The following is a 10890-nucleotide window of genomic DNA, read 5'->3' as shown; positions in this document are numbered from 1 at the left end:
TTTTTTTAGCAAAGACATGTAGCCAAATACATTTTGGCCTAAATTTATGATGAAATTTGATTTTTTTTTTAATTTTTACTGGACACATTCATGTAAAGTCAAGTAAAGTTTTTTGTCAAAATTGTTGGTAATTTTTTTTTATAGGCAAAAAAATAATATACACACAGGCAATCAAATATCACAAAAAGAAAGCTCAATTAGTGGGAAAAAAGGACGTAAATATCATTTCGGTGCAGCATTGCATGACCACGCAATTGTCAGTTAAAGAAACGCAGCGCCGTAACGCAAAAAATTACATGGTCAGTAGGGGGTAAATCCTCAGGAGGGCAAGTGGTTAAAGTGATTGTAAATGCTTAGTTTCTATTGTTTTTTGTTTTTTTTAATACAACAAACAGGTTTATACCTATCTTCTTTGTGCAATGGGATTGCACAAAGATCTCCATTGATTTCCATGTTCCTAAATAGAGAGCTCACTGAATTCACAAGTAGACTCAAAAGGACTAAAATACAGTATTTATGATTCACTCCTTACTGGGCCATTAAAGTGTATGTCAAAGAATATAATAGTAATATATCTCTGCTATGTGTGTTTCCCTATGTTTATGTCTTTGTTGCTGCAAATACAGAGCAATTCCTGTAAAACTGTCAGAAATCCATTGTGCTCCTAATTTTCTGTTTGGGCTGACAGCATAGCACATCTTCTAACAGAAATCTTAAGCAGCATTTTTAGCTCTGTCTAATTACTTCAAATGGGATGCAGACTGAAATGCTCCTCATTAGAACATTGAATGTGTATCACCTTATTACATTGAACTCAGACACTCCCTTTCAGGAATGGAGCTTCCAAGGACAGAGCTGACATACAGCTTTTCCTTAAGAAAGGAAGCTGGTAGGACTCTGCTACAAAGTTTAAAATGTACATAGATCACTCTGAGGGGATTATTTTTTTTTCTTAACAAAAGTGGAGTTTTTCTTTAAGTACCCCCAACAGCTCATGATTTGAGAATGGCCCTTAGACAAAATAACTGTCATAAATACCAAGTCATTGACATTCATGTAAAGCATGGAAACCTAAAAACATGACGTGTGGGGACACTTGGAGATTGAGGTTGGAAAAACTCTGTCAGAAAAGCTAAAGCAAGCAATCTAACAGTTTAGTTACCTGTGCCATGCTTTATATAGTGGCACCATTTTACGTTTATAGAGATCTTATTGGTCTTTCACAAATCTAGGTCAAGTGAGAAAAAAAACCTTTAATTTTCATATTGCAGCAAGAGGAGCAATTGTACCTGCAGAGGAAATTCTGGTTCTAGTTCTTCTGGTACACCTGGTAAGAACTAATGTCTTTCGACATTTAAAAATCTGTAAGGTCCCATTCACACCTGAGCAAATTGTAGCTTGAAGGTCCAAACACTTGAGGAGAGAAAAATCAATTGTTCACAATGGATATGGTTAACTCTCATAAAGGAAATGACAAAATATTTCCCAGGAAATGCACAGATATCCATTTTATAGCAGACATAGGCAGCAATATGGATGAGGCAGTGCCTCTATTGGGTCCAGTGAATCTTGTTCGGATGTTGAAGCAGCACCCCTGCTTGTATGATCCAAAAGATCTGTGTGCTCAAGAGAGTGAACAAGAGGAAGGCACAGGACCAGATTGGCAGGCAAGTGTTCTAAAACTGGTCAGACTTCAATGCCGCTGTGAAAGATGATAAAGGTAAGCTAAATCCATGTAAACCCAATCACCCTGCACACCCATCAAAGTGAGATTAGATGCCTTTAACTTTTTAAAGTTATTTTTTATCTATACATGTTTAAAAAATATCACAAGACCCACTCACCATCCCTCTCCTCCTCCTGTGCCATGCAGCAACTGCCAGCAGGAGGGATATCAAGGCTACATGGGGATACACAAGGTGTAGGTGTCAGCATGTCAGAAATACATGAGGGAACTCTCTGAAAGATACATATAAGCATTGTTTTACTATTCAGTACAGCTTAGAATATATTTTTATTAACCAACGGATACAGAGTACAACTTTACATATTTGTCAAAATGTACAATTCAGTTTCCTCAAGCTGCCATTGGACCTGTTCTGTTGGAGACTTAAATAGGATGCAAATTGATCCCTGATATGTGTATCTTGTCTGCTTCCATGAACCCCAGTCCAATGAGCTCTTTCCATATTGTGTATTCAGGAGTCCTCAAACAGGAATTTAGCTGCCAAACAAAGTTGGGCAGGGCACATGCATCTTTAACAGCACAGATTGTGTTTTGCATGTTCAAGATGATAGGAGTGTGCAGAAGCCGCCATTTGTTACACAAAATTCCAACAGCACATTCAACAACTATACATGTTCTTGTTAGCTGATAATTGAACACCCTCTTCTGTACAATTAGATTGTGATCCGAACAGGGCCATAGCAGATGCTCACCCAGGGCAAAATCCTCATCACCCACAAAAACACTGGGTAGGGGAGAGCCATTTGTGCTCAGGAGTGGACTATTTTCAGGAAGGTACAGCTTATTTGTACACAGCATCTGTCCAAATGAAGAATGGACTAAAATGCTTGAGTCAGAGTTGCTGCCAAATGACAAAGCTTCAATATACCAAAAGCAATAATTAACACCATCCACTGCCATTAAAACAAATTAAAAATATTTCTTGTAATTAAAGTATTGGCTTCCGCTTCCCATTGGCTTTATGATCTTGATGTGTTTCCCATCAATCACTCCAACAAAATTTGGTAAATTGCAGTGTTTCCAGAAAACAAGAGATCTGTGACCATTCTTCTGTTTTTTCATAACAACATCCTTCAACACATCCCAAATAGCAGAGCAGGTGTCACGGACTACGTAACTTTACGATTGCTGGGTACCTACAAATAAAAAATATACATTATTTCATTTTTTACCAGTGAAGCTTCTGAAAGGCAAGTGGAAGAGTCTGCGGGATGCCTACACTCGACACTAACATCAGCTAAGGGAGTTTAGGAGTGGATCTGCGGTGTGTACTCCAGCACTATGTCCATGTCAAAGATTTGGATTTTCTTCAGACAATTGTGGCTTTGGGGAGGTAAGCTATCATCTGTACATATGCCATAAAAAAAAAATGAAAACAGCAGCGTCTAACAAAAATGTTATATTTTCAGTTGCTGGGAGGATCCTACGGAAAATGAGGATTTGGATCTAGATGCAAGTAGTCAGCAAGCAGGAACCTCTGCAGAGCCAAATGCCGACTCCAGCTAGCTCTGCAACACCTGTGGTAGACCAGGAATCCACACCACCCATTTGTTTGCAATGAGAAGGAGGACCTCTGACCCGGAATTTAACCGTATGCTGGACATTATGGCCAGTATGTCAGAACAGATGACCACCAACAGGTCTCAGAAAGGATGAACACCAACAGGTTGAATGTGCACTTTTCTGCAAGGTGTCTGGAAGGTATTATGGAAAAGGTATCATCAGAACTCCAGGCAGACATGTTGGCAGGTACCATACGATATATTGGTACTTTTATTCCTCTGAACCTCCACCATCTTATGGCCCCTATGCAAATCTACCCCCACCCCCCACCCCCCAGCCAACACCACATTATTTCAACCCCCCTCATCTCCCAACACCTCATTCTGCCCCCCCCCCCCATCATCTGCCAACACAACATCCTGCCCCCCATCATCTGCCAATGTTCCTCAAAATCCCTCTTCCTCCACCTGGTCCCATTATGCCCATGCCATGAATGTGGTGATGTCACCCAATGAACCAGCCAACTCCCCACACACCTACCATCACCTCTATTTTTTTTTATAGCTATGTTAACTCGATTTCTGATTTTTTTGTTCCTTTTTGGGGGCACTTTGCCGTTTTGGAGGTGTCTGATCTTGTTGACTTGATCTTATAATCATAAGGTCCAACATATGTTTAATTTTCGGGGAAGAACTACTCCTTGTTCTTGGATGTGTGCTTGCCCATGTGTGACCAGGACTGGAAGTTATGCTCCTGTGTCCATACTGGTACTATTTTCATCATGGAGTATAACAAGTTTTGGCAATGCAAAGCATGTTTTTTTGCCTTACATGTTGTTTAAAAAAAATACTTTTTATTCTATATATATGTTGACAAAAAAATGAACTTTTTCTCTATCGAGAGTGTTTCATATTTTTAACAAAAAGTAAAGTTTTGTATTTCTTTTGACAACTATGTTTGGTGTTTATTTTATGCATATACAAAAACAGGTATATTTTTTTCTTAATGTATCAGTTCTAATGAAATTTAAAAAAAATAATTATACAAATGACCTCAGTGTGATAATTAGTCATTCAACAGGAGGTATACTATGTATGTGTCCATTTTCTGCAAACGGTTCTGTAAACCCAGTGGCTTTTCAAAACTGTGAGAAAAAATATGGGGCTAGTGGACATGATAAGAAAGCAACAATGACAATAATCATGATTCAAAAGAAGATGGTCGCTGTAAAAGACCCAGAACTGGCCTCTCTTTTCTCATTCAGCAATTATGTGGTGGATCCAGTATCTGAGTGCCCAGAGGCGGACTGACAACTCATGTGGGCCGCGGGCAATAGGGGATCATGGGGCCCCTGTGTCCTTGCCCACACTCAAAATATACCCAAAAAAGCCTATAAAAGGTACCAAAGGTACCAAGGGCATTTCATGGGGCCCCACTACTGACCCCGGGCCCTCGGGCAGTGCCCGAGTGCTCGAATGGTCAGTCCGCCCCTGTGCATGCCCTACTCTTGCTCTCTATTTCATGAAGGAAACATGACTTGACAGTGGCTGCTGCTACAAATTACACCATCTTATCATCACTCATCTTTGCAGAGCAAGATACACGACACAGTAAAGGACAGGAAGAAAAATGAAAACTAGGAAGAAGATATTTCACCCAGGAAGCAGATGAAAAACATAGCAACAAATGATGAAACAGATGATAATTTTTGTCTATTGGCTAATGAAAAACTGCCAAAGATTAAAAACACCTGAAGAAATTCTGTATGAAAATAATGGAATGACAAATTGCACAAGAAAACACGTGAAAAATGCTCAAATACACTGCATTCAAGTGTGAATGCAGCCTAAGAGTAACTAGGAAGTGTATGGAACCTCTAAACATTTTTACTAAGTACTTTGATCCAAAGCAAAGTATTTCTTGGAAAGGTATATGATCGGGAGAACTGTGGAAGAAGTGGGGAAAACAATTGACAGTTACTGTATATGATGAAGTTTGAATGTCCGGCAAAGTCTTGTGATTATGGCAAGTAAGTGTACCACTCAGCAACTTTGAAGGAGACTGCTTAGAGAACCTAAGTGAAGAAATGTCACCAGCACACCAAGAATTCCTCAAAATGGGTCCAAAGCTTTATTTTGTGGTCACATGATAAACACAGAGGCCTTTGTGTTTATCATGTGACCATGAAATAAAGCTTTGGACCCATTTTGAGGAATGCTTGGTGTGCTGATGACATTTCTTCATTTGGATTTCCCCTGCCTGTTGTCACTACAGCATCCAGCAATACTGAATAACCATTTGCAGGAACATGTGCATTGGGAAATACCACATTTTGACTTGATTAGAAAACCGAACCTACCTCTTAGTAGTTTGCAAAAGACTAAAAGAACTTTTAGCCTTATTTCACCTCTAATTTGCATGTTAAGAATAAAGAATATACAGTACATGAATTAATTCAATCTACTAATGTGCAGACAATGAGAGGAAACCAAATGTAAGAAATCATGATACTCAAGGTGTCATATCTATTGAAACAGCATTGGCTGTGGCAGAAAAAGCCATATGAGTCTGAGCTGCACTATGGCACAGAATAAAATGTGTTATGTGTTTCTGGTAAAATGGTTATTTTGCAGCTGTTTACTACATTAAAATCTATGAGAATTATAAATCACTATTACTGGATTATAATGATAAAGTAAATTATATGTTGGCAGATACACAAGCTATTTTTGATTCTGAGTTTATTTTCACATTTGACCTGAGGCAGCAACTTCGCTTGCTAATACTGGTAGCACAGACATCACTGTATTGATTGAATCATAAGCTACTTGCAATAGTATAGATCCATCATGGGTCATGTTGAAAAGCAGAGAAAAGCATTTCTGTCCAACACCAATTAGATTCACACTTATGGTTCTAGTACATTTAAGAAAATTTAACATCTAGGAAACTGTAACATGTTTATTGAAACAAAATGGCATGAGTCTTTGAGTTACTTCTTTTTTTTCTTTTTTTTTTCTTTCTTTTTCTCTGTTAATAAGAATTCATTTTGCTTGGCTGTCAATGACCTACAGAGCTACAATTCCCCAGAATTGGCATCAGTGTAGACATTAGATAGAGATATGTGCTGTTGCTGGGTTTTTTTTTTTCAATTTTGGAAAGGTAAAAATAATTTGCAAATTGACTATCAAGAGATAACGTGGTGCTACAAAAAGTCAGTCCGACATCTTATTGTTTGTGAAAAAAAAGGTCAGAGTACCTAGCAGTAGAAGACAACTGATTGAAAGGAGAAAAGTTCCTTCTGACATGCAAGTAACTACATACTAATCAACAAGATCTAAACAGTCAATCAAGTTACTAGCATAACCTTTAATGCATTGTTTATGGCTAGGAGCATGAAGGTTGTCATGTTATTCATTTTGGTCTGAACTTAGTAATATCTCTGCAGTCCATGTAGTCAATGTAAATTTTATGTACAGTATGTAGCTCATTTTCAGAATAACTTGTAAATGAAGGGAAAAAGGCATTGTAGGATTTCTTGGTTACCAATGTGATAAACTGTGAGACTAATGGAAGCAGTCTCATGATTATGGCTTACTTATTAATGTCATATGCTACACTGTGATCACTGTAAGGAGGGTAACTAGATGTCCCCAGTTTCTAGGGATAATCCCTGCTTTCAAGAGGCTATCCCTGGACGACAAGTGTTCCTGGTTACATTGGTGTACCTGGGGAGGGTACAGCCATGTTAGGGGTGCCTTAAGCATTCCCTTTTATTCTTTGAACCAATGTTTAGTGATTATAGGCTTATAGAGCATTATCTCTATTAGTTCACTTCCACTTCAAATGGGTTATTAACACCTGCATGTATCTGTGCTCTCTACCGTGGCTTCTCCTCCAAAGTTACTCCCATACACAGGTACAGTGAGCAGTGACAGCAATTCTGAGTGAAGCTTATTTTTTCTGAAATGTGTTGGAAAGATGCTTTAATGGGACTAAATGTTACGGTACATGTTAGATGGCTGGTTTCCGGCAGTGCTTCTTGTGTTGCAGAATTCATATTACTGAGGGTTGTCACTAGAGATGAGCGAAGTATTCAAAAATTCGATTCGGCTGATTCGGCGAATTCGAGGAATAAATTCGATTCGATGCGAATATATTCGCTGCGAATTTAACTTATAAAAGGGTGTTTCTAGGCTTCAGAGAGCCTTTATATTAGTGCAGAACACTGTACCTTTAATTTAAATGCCCTTGGAGTCTGCTGGGGAAGAGAAATAATACTGTCAGTCAGTATGACATGCAGATGAGTGCCGTCGATCTTAGAATCACCGCACACTTCACTCATTTGGGCAGTCACGGGGCCAAAACCAGAGTGTGGAGCCACAGTGTGGCGGTGGAGGCAGCAGCAATGGGAGGCCATACAGCACCCTATGACAAAAATGGAACCCACCAGCAGTGTGAGGAGACCTGAAAGTGGCACATGGCAGAGTGTGGCGATGGAGACAGCAGCAATGGGAGGCCGTACAGGGACCCATGACACACTCTGGACCTGGCAGCAGCATGAGGAGGCGGTACAGGGGCCCATGACAGATTACGGGCCTGGCAGCAGCATGAGGAGTCGGTACGGGGGCCCATGGCAGATTACGGGCCTGGCAGCAGCAATGGGAGGCCATACAGCACCCTATGACAAAATGGAACCCACCAGCAGTGTGAGGAGACCTGAAAGTGGCACATGGCAGAGTGTGGCGATGGAGACAGCAGCAATGGGAGGCCGTACAGGGACCCATGACACACTCTGGACCTGGCAGCAGCATGAGGAGGCGGTACAGGGGCCCATGGCAGATTACGGGCCTGGCAGCAGCAATGGGAGGCCCGTAATCTGCCAGCACCCTATGACAAAATGGAACACACCAGCAGTGTAAGGAGACCTGAAAGTGGCACATGTTTGGGGCATGATTCATGGCGGATTTAGTCAGTTGTGTCAGGAACTGGTGGTTTGAAATCCAGACTAATCCACGCCTGATTCATTTTCACAAACGTGAGTCTCTCCACACTTTGGGTGGACAGTCGTGTCCTCCGCGGAGTTACAATACCTCCTGCCGCACTAAACACGCGCTCCGATGCCACGCTACTGGCCGGGCATGACAGCCTTTCAAGGGCAAATTCAGCTAGTTGGGGCCAAAGGTCAAGTTTCGTTGCCCAGTAGTCAAGGGGATTGTCTACCTCGGTTGGCAGGGTGCTGTCCAAGTAGGCCCAAGCCTTTTGTTTGAGGTCCTGCTCCAGGTCCACCTGATGCTGCTGCTGCTGCGGCTGGTTAGTAGTTTCCTCACTGCGCTGGTGAAGAAAGCTACTCATCATCGACTGCAGACTGAGGCAGCCGCTGCTGGTGGAGCTGCCACTGCTCCTACCACCCCACCCCTCCCCTGCTGCCATGGCAGCGGAACGCGAGCGCACAGGGCCCACAGTGTCTGAGGATGGACGTTGGTGCAGAAAGGCAGAGACCAACTGACTACATAGGTGGTTTTTATAGTACTTTATTTTGGCCTCCCTCTCAGCAGGTGTGAAAAAGGCTACCATTTTTGAACGGTAGCGAGGGTCCAACAAGGTGGACAGCCAAAAGTCATCCCTCTGTCTGATGGTTATTATTCGGCTGTCGCTACGCAAGCAACCGAGCATGCTATGGGCCATTTGTGCCAAGGAATGCGAGGGACTCCCTGCCTCCATCTCCACAGCATACTGCCACGGTGCGTCTGGGTCCTCTGTCTCCTCCTCCTCTACCAGATGCTCCTGCTCCTCCACTCCTGTCCGCTGAGTGGAAAAACCACCCATTTCACTCAATAATTCCTGAGCACCAATGTCCTCCTCTACCTCCTCCTCTTCTTCCTGTCCTGCCTCCACAGGGGTCATGTGGCGTTAAGATCTGTGCGCCACGTCTACCGCACCCTGACCAGCCATTGTTAACAGCATTTGTTCCAGGACGTGCAACAGAGGAATGACGTCGTTCATCCCATAGTCCTGCCGACTCACGAATAGCGTGGCCTCCTCAAAGGGCCTGAGCAAGCGGCAGGTGTCACGCATGAGCTGCCAATGGCTGACATCTAAGTTACACAGGGGAGTACCTTTATCCGCTTGTAACATCAGGAAATCGGTGATGGCCTTTCGCTGTTCATAAAGGCGGTCTAACATATGTAGGGTTGAATTCCACCTTGTTGCAACGTCACAGCATGAGGAGTCGGTACGGGGGCCCATGGCAGATTACGGGCCTGGCAGCAGCAATGGGAGGCCCGTAATCTGCCAGCACCCTATGACAAAATGGAACACACCAGCAGTGTGAGGAGACCTGAAAGTGGCACATGGCAGAGTGTGGCGATGGAGACAGCAGCAATGGGAGGCCGTACAGGGACCCATGAGAGACTCTGGACCTGGCAGCAGCATGAGGAGGCGGTACGGGGGCCCATGGCAGATTACGGGCCTGGCAGCAGCAATGGGAGGCCCGTAATCTGCCAGCACCCTATGACAAAATGGAACACACCAGCAGTGTGAGGAGACCTGAAAGTGGCACATGGCAGAGTGTGGCGATGGAGACAGCAGCAATGGGAGGCCGTACAGGGACCCATGAGAGACTCTGGACCTGGCAGCAGCATGAGGAGGCGGTACGGGGGCCCATGGCAGATTACGGGCCTGGCAGCAGCAATGGGAGGCCCGTAATCTGCCAGCACCCTATGACAAAATGGAACACACCAGCAGTGTGAGGAGACCTGAAAGTGGCACATGGCAGAGTGTGGCGATGGAGACAGCAGCAATGGGAGGCCGTACAGGGACCCATTAGACACTCTGGACCTGGCAGCAGCATGAGGAGGCGGTACAGGGGCCCATGGCAGATTACAGGCCTGGCAGCAGCAATGGGAGGCCAGTAATCTGCCAGCACCCTATGACAAAATGGAACACACCAGCAGTGTGAGGAGACCTGAAAGTGGCACATGGCAGAGTGTGGCGATGGAGACAGCAGCAATGGGAGGCCGTACAGGGACCCATGAGACACTGTGGACCTGGCAGCAGCATGAGGAGGCGGTACGGGGGCCCATGGCAGATTACAGGCCTGGCAGCAGCAATGGGAGGCCCGTAATCTGCCAGCACCCTATGACAAAATGGAACACACCAGCAGTGTGAGGAGACCTGAAAGTGGCACATGGCAGAGTGTAACGATTGGAGACAGCAGCAATGGGAGGCCGTACAGGGACCCATTAGACACTCTGGACCTGGCAGCAGCATGAGGAGGCGGTACAGGGGCCCATGGCAGATTACAGGCCTGGCAGCAGCAATGGGAGGCCCGTAATCTGCCAGCACCCTATGACAAAATGGAACACACCAGCAGTGTGAGGAGACCTGAAAGTGGCACATGGCAGAGTGTGGCGATGGAGACAGCAGCAATGGGAGGCCGTACAGGGACCCATGAGACACTGTGGACCTGGCAGCAGCATGAGGAGGCGGTACGGGGGCCCATGGCAGATTACGGGCCTGGCAGCAGCAATGGGAGGTCCGTAATCTGCCAGCACCCTATGACAAAATGGAACACACCAGCAGTGTGAGGAGACCTGAAAGTGGCACATGGCAGAGTGTGGCGATGGAGACAGAAGCAA

The 10890-nt window shown here is 44.2% G+C and overlaps 2 pseudogenes; one reads left to right on the top strand and one right to left on the bottom strand.

Annotated features, from left to right (window-relative positions):
- Positions 1 to 2043: 2043 nt before the first annotated feature.
- On the bottom strand, positions 2044 to 2701 carry LOC149465239 (uncharacterized; annotated as a pseudogene).
- Positions 2702 to 2717: 16 nt separating this feature from the next.
- On the top strand, positions 2718 to 4883 carry LOC149465238 (uncharacterized; annotated as a pseudogene).
- The last annotated feature ends 6007 nt before the right edge of the window (positions 4884 to 10890 follow it).

The sequence above is a fragment of the Staurois parvus genome, unplaced genomic scaffold, assembly GCF_062004578.1.
Source record: "Staurois parvus isolate SC_StPar_1 unplaced genomic scaffold, SC_StPar_1.0 ptg000139l, whole genome shotgun sequence".
In the NCBI taxonomy this organism is placed as follows: Eukaryota; Metazoa; Chordata; class Amphibia; order Anura; family Ranidae; genus Staurois; species Staurois parvus.
Note: the sequence above shows the minus strand (reverse complement) of the source record. Positions and strands in the feature narration are given on the sequence as shown.